The following is a 10,674-nucleotide window of genomic DNA, read 5'->3' as shown; positions in this document are numbered from 1 at the left end:
AAAAAAAAAAAAAAAAAAGCTGCAAGAACTGGCCTTCCAGAGGTCTAGCCCTTCTGTTTCTTATGAGACCCTTTGATTCTAGCTTAAATCATTATGTGTTCATATACTGAGGTGTGTCCAGTCTACATTCCTGGTTTGTATGAACTGCACAGAGTGAAGAGGAATTGTCTTGGGCAGCATATAAAACATTTAATATAATTTATAAAATGCACACAAATAACAAAACTTTCCCATTTTTATAACATAGGCATGTCCAACACACAGATGGAACACTGGGGGAGGTACTGGAGATTGAATTCAGGGCCTTTACACTGAGCTACATCCCCAGCCCTTTTTACTTTTATTTTATTTTAATTTTTGGTACCAGGGACTCAGAACCTTTCACTTGCAAGGCAGGCATGGAACCACTGAGCTAAATCCCAGCCCCTCCCAGCCCTTTTTATTTTTTACTTTTTGGACCAGGGTCTCTCTAAATTGCGCAGAAGGTACTAAAACTTATGATCCTCCTGTCTCAGCCTCCCAAGTGCTGGGATTGAAGGTGTGGGTAATATGCCTGGCAAGATTGGACACTTCTGAGTAAGTCATAATATCTCTTCAAATTCTTTAGGGGCATTTGAAAAGCTTTTTTCAGGGCTGGGGTGTAGATGTTTCAAGCATCACCATGGATTTCCACATTTAAGAGAGAGGCAGTGGGGGGAGGTTACTCAGGGTAGCTTTGCATTTCCACCTGTAAGCTCAGCTGCCCAGTACACAGTAACAAGCCACAGCGTTGTTTAATTTTCAGCTAATTAAAATTTAATACAAACAATTATTTCTCAATTGTCCTGACCAAATGTGGCCAGTGGATACCATATCAGCACTGATAGAGAGTATTTCATTATTACAAAACATTCTCACTGGACAGCTGTGGTCTAAGGTCTGTCATCCACCAGATTATCACCTTTAAGAGCTGCACCCTCTGAGAGAGAAGCCCAGAGACATGCATGAGGACAATGGCACCACGTGGCCCAGCAATCCCACTCCTAGGTGAGGCCAGGAGAGTGAAAGCTTAACAAAAACTTGTACACAGATGTTCACAGTAGCATTATTTATAATATTCAAAAGGAAATAACTGTTGAGTGAATAAACCAATTGTGGTCTGTCCATGCAATGGAGTATTAGTCATTAAAAATAAAGCACTGATTTGTACTACCACATGGATGAACCTCAAAAACGTTATGCTCCATGAAGTAAGCCAGGCACAAAAACACATATATATTGCATAATTTCAACTATATGAAGTGTGAGAACAGACAAATTGGGAGAGACAGAGATTAGTTGTCAAGATGAGAAAATAGACTGCCTAGTGGGCACAGGGTTTCCTCTTGTAACGAGGCTGGAACTAGACGGAGATGATGGCTGCACAACGTGCTAAATGCTCCTGGGTTGTTCACTTTGAAAAGGTTCCCCATATGTCATGTAGACTTAAAAAAAATCTCACATTATAAATGAATATGTAATGAATAATAAGACTCAAGAACAGGCAGAAAAACAAATAGACATTGAGGGAAACTGGAAAGGACAGAGCAGGCCAGAAGTCTGGAAGGAATCTGGTCCCTTCTTGTGCACGCTGCAATGCTTCAGGGCCCTCGGGTAGAATGAGAGCAGGCACTACTCTTGGCACTGCAGCAGTCATGCAGACCACACGAGAGGAGGAGAGGATCACTGAGTTTCTGGGTGGGAACTCTGATGAAGCCACGGTGGCTCTTTTCTGCCTTACTGTACCTTTTTCTGTGTCCTGTGGGGTAGGAGGCATTTCCCTGGCCACTGTTACAGGCACACACACCTTCATTGGGATCATCTTGGTTGCTCCACATACACCCCTGTGGGTGGGCATTGCACTGAGGATGATGAGAGAGGTGCAGGGTTCTGGAAGGGTGAAACTTGGGACCATCCCCACTTGTAGTGTGTGTGGTGCCCAAGACTCTCAGCCCGGGCCCGTGTGTCCCTCTCCTGGGTATGTGTCGGCTTCCCAGCCCATGCCCATGTTTAGTCTCTCTCTCTCCTCAGCTGGGTCAGTTCTTACATAGTCTCTCCTCTGAAATAATTAAAATTAAAACTACCACATGATCCAGCAGTTTGCTCCTGGGTATATGTCCAAAGGAAATGAAAATGAATATGTGAAGAGACATCTACATGTCTATTTATTGTGGCACTATTCACAATAGCCAAGTTCTGGAAATAGCCTAAATGTCCATCAAGGGATGAGTAGATACATCTAGACAAGGGAATACTATGCAGCCTTAACAAGGATGATATCCTGCCATTTGTAACAACATGCATGAAACTATATGCTGTGCCTCAGTAGCCACAGGGTATTGGTTTCAGAATTCTGTTCAGATACCAAAATCCATGGGTGTTTGTGTCTCATATAAAGTGTCATATTATTTGCATACTTCATGTACATACTCCCATATAGTTTAAATCATCTCAAAATGACTCCTAATGCATAATACACTATATGTGCTATGTAAATAGTTCCTATCCTATATTGCTTAGGAAATCATGACAAGAAAAATCTCTGTAAATCTTCACTACAAAGTTTTTTAAATAATTTTATCCTAGGTTCTTTGAATCCACAGATGTGTGGGCCAATCATAAAAGGGAGAAACTCCAGTCATTTGCTGACAATGTGGGTGAATCAGGAGGACATCATGCTAAATGGGACAAACTAGTCACAGAAAGACAAATATCTTGTGATTTATTTCTATGGACTCTCCCACTGAGTTACAAACTATACACTGGTATGTGAAAAGTCAAACTTACAGAAGCTGAGAGGAGAATGGTGGTTACAGGGTCAAGGTCAATGTCATGGAGATGCTTTTAAAATCTCTCAATTACAAAATGGACCGTCCACTTCCTCCTAGTTTCTGGGTTCCCTTAGACTCTGAATTAAAGTGTCATTTTAGGACTTCCAAGAAGATGGCAGAGTGGTGAGCAGCAGAGAAAGAGCCTCTCTGAGATTTGGTGTCCCCTTACACTGGAATAGAGCAGCAAGAGGAGAAGGAGGAGGGAGTGAGTCCCAGGGACCCAGGAAGGATCTGAGGTGAGAATTGAAGTCTACAAGGAGAGTGGAGAAAGAGATTTTAATGAAGAGGAGGGAGGTACCAAGCAGCACTCTTTCCCAGAGTCTGGACTCTCCTAGAGGGACTAGCAGGCCAAAACTGCAGTTGCACAGTGAGTACTAATGACCCCAGAGGCCTCCATGGAGAAACGAACCAGTGGTACCGAGCAATGGATGAACCCAAGTGCAGCAGCTGTTGAGTTTTCCAGGTTCAGACCTCACCCAGGAGAGAGTGACTGGCTTGTAGCCAACTTTGGAGAACGGCCAACTAAGTTTAGAACTCAGAACAGCCTTGGGTAGACTCCATCTAGTGGCTTCCAGTGCCATGAGGATGCTCAGTTCAAGTCAGAAGGAAGTCAGACAGCAGAGTTCAAGCTGGCAGGAGACACAAAGACTGTTGTAGGCTCAAAGAATTCTGTTCCAGCCTCATAGCCAAAATCCGGCCTGAACTTCAGAACTAAAGGAGCAGGCTGGCTGGGATAATCCAGTATCCCACCATGAAACAAGCTAGCTTTCTGGGATTAATCAGTTTGGCTCTGGACTCTGTTTGCCCATATTGCTTACAATGACAGCACAGACACACCTTGAATTGGACATTGGGTTGTTGTTTTTTTTTAATCATTTTTCTCTTTTTTTTCTTTGTTTAGTTTTTTCTTGATTGAACATGGTTTCTAGGTTTTTGTTGTTGTTTTCTTCTTATTTTTATTTTTTCCTTTTCTCTTTTCAATCTGACTTCTTTACCAGTTTCCTAAAGTTTGTCCTCCAGCCTTACATAAAATCTCTTCTGCTTCTTTTATTTCTGTTTTTTACCCCCTATCCCTTTTTAAATCTTCTCCACTAAGGGTAAAAATAGCCATATTAAGGGCTACAATTTGTTATTTCCTAGGCTGCACTTATACTATTATTATTGTTGAATGTACTACTTTAGCCAAGGTGACAAAATTGTGTTTATCAGTGGTTCCTCCAGCATACCAAGACTGAAATTGCCTAAGGGTCTTAAAAAAAAAAACTACAGGCCAGTGCTAAAGAACTGGAAGCTGGGGCAAGTAGACAGAAACTTCTTATCACCAATAAATTGAACAGGTGGAATCCTGCAACAGATTCAAAACCCAAAGATAGCTACACCTGGAAGATGCTTCTGAGAATTAATCATTTCCTTAGGATTCTGAATACTAACAATAAAGCTCCTTAACATAAGCAATTTACAAGCATCATCTCAAGAATCAAACTTTAAAAAATAGAAAATGAGAAGACATTTAAACAAGACACAACACCCACAGTCTTTCAGCTCACCAAAGGCAAACACCAGGAGCATTGAAGTGAAACAATCTGACAGCCACCCACCTGAACTCTCCGAAGTGGTAACAGTAGAAGTAACAAAGCGGATTAACAAGGCTCTAGAAAAAAAAATCAAAGCAGAAATAATTTCCCAGATAACTACAGAGAGAGTGGCCCAAATGAAATATACAGATAAGAACATAGAGGTGCTGAAAATGTGATAGAAGCCATGAATGCCCAGCAAAGCAAAGAAATGAAATCCATAAAACATATTCAAACATATCCAGGAGATTAAATACTCCATTTAAAGTATACACAGCAGAATGAGCCAATGTGAGAACAATACAAGATATAAAAGACAGGATTGTGGTTAGTGATCAGGAAGAGAGAGTTCTTAAAAATAGCAAAGAACCATGAGAAGTCAATCCAGCAGCTGCTAGATGATACAAAGAAGAATAACATAAGACTGATTGGAGTCAATGAAAAAGCAGGAGATAACACAAATGACATTAAAATTTTTTCCAGAACTAATGGCAGAAAACTTCCCAAACAAGGAAAAAGAATTTGACATATAGATAAGTGAGGCATATCAGATCCTAATTAGCCATAATAAAAAAAAAAAAAAAAAAAAAAAAAAAAAAAAAACAAAACCCTAATTAGCCAAAAAAAAAAAAAAAAAAAAAAACAAACAAAAAAAAAACTTCCCCAAGGCATATAATACTCAAGATTTCAGAAATTCAATACAAGGACAGAATATTAAAAACTGTTACAAAAAGAAGCAAATCAGCCATAAAGGAAAGCTCATGAGAATCATAGCAGACTTCTCAGCACAAACTCTCAAGTCAAGGAGAGCTTGGGTAAAGTACTTCAAGCTCTAAAGAAAAACAACCTCCAACCCAGATTGATGTACCCTTCAAAACTATCCTGTAAAATTGTGGAGAATTAAGACACTTACATGACAAAGAACATCTGAAAAAATTCATAACAATGAAACCAGCACTCCAAAGTGTTCTGAAGGCTAATTTAGAAAGATACAATAACGTATACAATTCAGTGAACCCCAACAATGAATCACCAGGCAAGGCAAGAAATTAAACAGAAAAGGAAAGAAGGAAGTCAATAGCAGGAAAATAACATGACAGAGAGAAGACAGTACATGTCAGTTATAACCATCAGTGTTAATGGTCTTGATTCACCAATCAAAAGAAACAAACTGGTAGAATGAATCAAGAAGCAATATCCATCAATATGCTTACATACAAGAAACACATTTAATTGAAAAACAAATTCACAGACTGAAAGTCAAGGGATAGAAAACAATTCCATGAGACAGGAAACTGGAAAAAAGCAGGGTAGCTATTCTATTTGTTGACAAAATGGATTTCAAGCCAAGACTGATTAAGAGAGACAAAGAAGGTCACTACATCCTGGTAAAGGGAACAATTCAAAAGGCAGAAATGACAATCATATATGCACCAAAGAGCAGCAACCCAACTGTACAAAACAAATATTAACAGACATAGAAAATTATATAAGCACTAATACAGTTGTAATGGGGAATATCAGTACCCCACCCCACTGTCACATAGACAGATCAACTAGACAAGCAAATCAAAAATGAAATATTACAATTGAACCAAACTTTTAAACAAATGAAAGTAGATATCTACAGAGTGTTCCACCCCACAACATCAGAATACATGTTCTTCTCAACTGCACATGGGACTTTCCAAAATAGAACATATACCAGCTCATAGAACATGCTTAAGTAAATGAAAAGTAATTGAAATAATCCCATGTATATTTTCAGTCCATAGTGCAATGAAATTGGAAATCAATGGCAAAAAAAACCACAAGAACTTCATAAACACATGAAAATTAAATAACACCCTCCTGAACAATGAATGGGTTGCAGAAAAAAATAAACAATTTCTACAATTAAATGATAATGATAACACAACATACATACAACTTATGGAATACAATGAAAGCATTCCTATGAGGGAAATTTATAGCAATGAATTCTTATATCAGGAAAATAGAGTGGGCTCAAATAAGCAACCTAATGTTGAACTTCAAGCTTCTAGAAGAAGAAAAACAAGTCAAGCCCAAACCTCATACAAGGGAGGAAATTATAAAAATCAGAGCAGAAATGAATATAATGGAAACTAAGAAAACAATACAAAGAATCAAAGAATTGACTTGGTTCTTTGAAGGATTAAATAAAATTGGCAAACTCTTAGCCAATCTTATAAAAAAAAAAAAAAAAAAAAAAAGGAAGAAAAAACTCAAAGCCGGGCAATTAGGAATGAAAAGGGAGAAATCACAACAGACCCTGCAGAGATCCAGAAGATCACCACTAACTACTTTGATGATACAATACCTACATTCTAATAAGATGGAAAATACAAAAGAAACGGACAAATTCCTAGATACGTATGAATTACCAAAAGTGAATCAAGAAGATATAGAAATTCTAAATATACCAATATCAGCCAATGAAATTAAATATGTAATCTTAAAACTACCAACAAAGAAAAGCCCTGGCCCTGATGGATTCACTGCTGAATTCTACAAGAAATTTAGAGAAGACCCAATGCCACTACTCTTCAAACTCTTCAATGAAGTTGAAAGCAAAGCAGTACTCCCAAATTCATTCCTGGAAGCAAGCATTATCCTGATTCCAAAACCAGAGAAGGGCCCAACCAAAAAAGAGAATTACAGGCAAATCTCCCTAATGGACATAGATGCAAAAACCATCAATAAGATACTGGCAAACAAAATGCAGCAAATCATCAAGAAGGTTATATACCATGACCAAGTTGAATTCATCCCAGGGATGCAGGGATGGTTCAACATATACAAATCAATAAATGTAATACACTATATTAACAGAGCCAAAGACAAAACCATATCATCTTAACAGATGCAGAAAAGGCATCTGACAAGGTTAAACACCCATTTGTGATTTTTAAAAAACCCTTACAGAAAATTGGTATAGATGGTCTTTATCTCAATCTGATAAAAGCCATCTATGACAAACCAACAGCCAACATCATATTCTTAAGCAAAAATTGAAAGTTTTCACTCTAAAACCAGGAATAAGACTAGCACGTCTACTGTCATCACTTTTAATTCAATATAGTTCTGGAAACTCTAGCCAGAGCAATTAGACAAGAGAAAGAAATAAAAGGAAGGATAGGAAAGGGAGAATTAAATTATCATTATTTGCAAATGACATAATACTCTACATAGAATACCCCAAAAGCTCCACCAAAAGACCTATAGATTTGATAACCAAATTCATGATGTAGTGTAATACAAAGTCAATGCTCAAAAGACAATACCCATTTTGTACACAAATAACAAACTCATGGAGAGAGAAACTAGAGAAATAATCTCTTTCACAATAGCATCCAAATACCTAGGAATCAATCTAATAAAGGACATAAAAGACTTCTACATTGAAAACAACAGTACTCTGAAAAGGGAGATTGAAGAGGCTATCAGAAAATGAAAAGATAGCCCTTGCTCTTGGATAGGAAGAACCAATATAGTGAAAATGGCCATACTTCCAAAATTTTATACAAATTCAATACAGTCCCCATCAAAATCCCAATAGATTATCTCACAGAACTAGAAAAAGCAATCCTAAAATTCATTTAGAACCAGAAGAGAACTAGAATAGCAAAGGCAATTCTGGGCAAAAAAGGCAAGGCAGGGGATACCACAATCCCTGACCTGAAATTATATTACAAAGCTACTGTGATAAAAACAGCATGGTACTGGCAAAAGAACAGACCGGAAGTTTTTTTACTACAATGGAATACTACTCTACCATAAAGAAGGATGAGCTTCAAACATGTATAGCTAAATGGATGAACCTTGAGATCATACTCTTAAGTGAAATAAATTGGACACACGTATAAATACTGCATTGTTTCTCTGGTGTGAGAAACTGAATGTGTAAATAAGGACTGAGATGTATAATGGATGTGGGAAATGGGAAAGTGTTCAAATGGGAAGGGGAACAGGGGAGAGAGAGAAAGTGACAAGAAAAATGGAAACAGAACTTTTGTACATAGGGAGGGGAGGGAAAAAGCATAAAAATAAAATTTATTTTAAAAAAGAAAGTTAAAAAAAAGTGTCACTTTAGCTGATAGCAACTCTGCAGAGAAACAGCTGTGGGCTGTGCTGAGCTCACCACACCTCCTCTATTCATGTCCCAGAGGCTGTGGTGTGATGCTCAGAGTCAGCCTGGCCTCCTGGTGAATTTCTTTTTTCTTACGTGTTTGTTGATGACTGGGAATAAGGAAACACTGTCCATCTCACCACTACTCTGTCAACATAGTGTTGGAAGCTTTAGCCACTGCTGAAAGGGGGGGAAAAAAAGAAAAGTCACACAAGTTGTAATAGAAAAAATAAAACCTGCTATTTCCAGATGATGTGATTGTCCACATAGAAAAATCCCAATGAACTTTCAAATCAAATGACCTCCTTAAGGTCACAGAATGCAAGATGATGCAAAAGTCAAGTGATTACATTGCTACCCATAGTAATGAACATGTGAAGACTGGAAATGTCAGAGTGATAATGAAAATTAAAACAAGCAGCAGTATGAAATCACAGGCAAAGGTTTTTAATGGGAAAGTAAGAGAAAACAGGGAAAGGAGTTCAGCTCTAGTATCATCTGAAGGGTGCACACTGATAGAAGATCAGACAGGCCTGCCAGCAGAGGATCAGGCCAATTTCGTGGAGTGCTGAGGCAGCGGACAGATGCAGGCAGTGTGGGAGGTATCCTGGCTTCAGGGAACAGACAGGATGCCTTTCGGTTATTGGAGAGTACAAGGCATCCTGCTCTCACAGTATTTCCTTCAGCTGTGGATGCTGACAGTTGCCTGGGGTTCCACGGACATCCTGGGTACCCCAGATCACCTCTTCACTCCACTGAGCTCGGATTTCTGGAGTCTCCTGATTTTTTACACTTTATGTCAGTAGGGTCACACATTCCCCAGGTGCGAAGGTGGCAGTTTATCCTCCTTGGAAATTAAGCCCTTTCCCCTACCCAAAAGCCACACTAGACAGTAGTCAGATCTAGGACCGCAGGGTTCCTGGGCCCACACTGCGGGAAAGCCCCTAGGCCTGCTGCTGTGCAGAGCAGCAGCACCTGCCTCACCCTTCCCTTCCCAAGTACATTATTTTCTCCTGGTTTTTCAATGTAGACCTAAAATGTCACCAAAAGTCTCATATTCAGAGGTGGGGCTTTCAGAAGGTGACTGGCTCATGAGGGCTATAACTTTACCAGTGGACTTTATGATGAAATCATAATTTGATGGCATTATTAAAATGTAATGGAAATTTAGGAGATGGGATCTAGTTGAAGAGACTGGGTCCAGGCAGTGTGGCCTTGGGGCCTGCATTTTGTCCTGATCTCTTCCTCTCTGGCGCTTACTCTCTCTGCTCCAGTGCCGCAAAGCCAGGCCCTTCCACCATGATATCACCGGCACAGGCCCAAGGCAATGAAGCCAGCTGACGGGACTGTGAGATCTCTGAAGTCATGACCAAAAGAAACCTTTCCTCCTTTAATTCATTTCTCTCAGGTGTTTGGTTCCACAGACACAAATCTAACCACCCCCACCTCCCCTAGGCTGCACATACCTCTGTATCTAAACTTTTTAAACAGACATTCGGTTAAAGCCACAAACATTCTTTTTCGCCAAATCAATAAAAATGAAACACAATTTCTATCCTTTTGTGATTAGGCTTGTGTGTGTTAACACTATTCATAAACCAAATCTATTCTAACCTTAATTATTGTGGTTTGATGCTCATATGATTATACTGTGGCTATGAGTGACCCTTTAAAATTTATCCTGCCCTCAAAATCGATTTTTTCCTTTCTGAAAGCAGTTTTCTGGGTTTTATTTTTGCTTTGTTTGCATTCTAGACATGGATTCAACTGCACTCCAAAAAACGTGCTGCTCTTCTTGAAAATTAACATTTGTGACAAAATTGAAGAGCCAGGTGTCTGTAAAGGACAAAATGCTTTTTCTATTTTGTGTGTGATTTTTTTATATGTGCATGAAGAGCTCAGAATCAGCCATTTATTTATTTATTTATTTATTTTGTATTCAATGTTCTTTCCCGCTCTTCTGAGCCATGTGGAGAAGGGGATTCCATCATGGTTTTATGCAAGATCCTGGAGCTCAGAAAAACGCAACATTGTCACCATGTAAGCATGTTCTGCAGAGTTCTGGGTTCTAGAAGGTTTTTTCTGACTTGACGGGGGGGGG

This window comes from Fukomys damarensis, unplaced genomic scaffold (assembly GCF_012274545.1).
Source record: "Fukomys damarensis isolate Sample0158 unplaced genomic scaffold, DMR_v1.0_HiC HiC_scaffold_3, whole genome shotgun sequence".
Classification (NCBI taxonomy): Eukaryota; Metazoa; Chordata; class Mammalia; order Rodentia; family Bathyergidae; genus Fukomys; species Fukomys damarensis.
Note: the sequence above shows the minus strand (reverse complement) of the source record.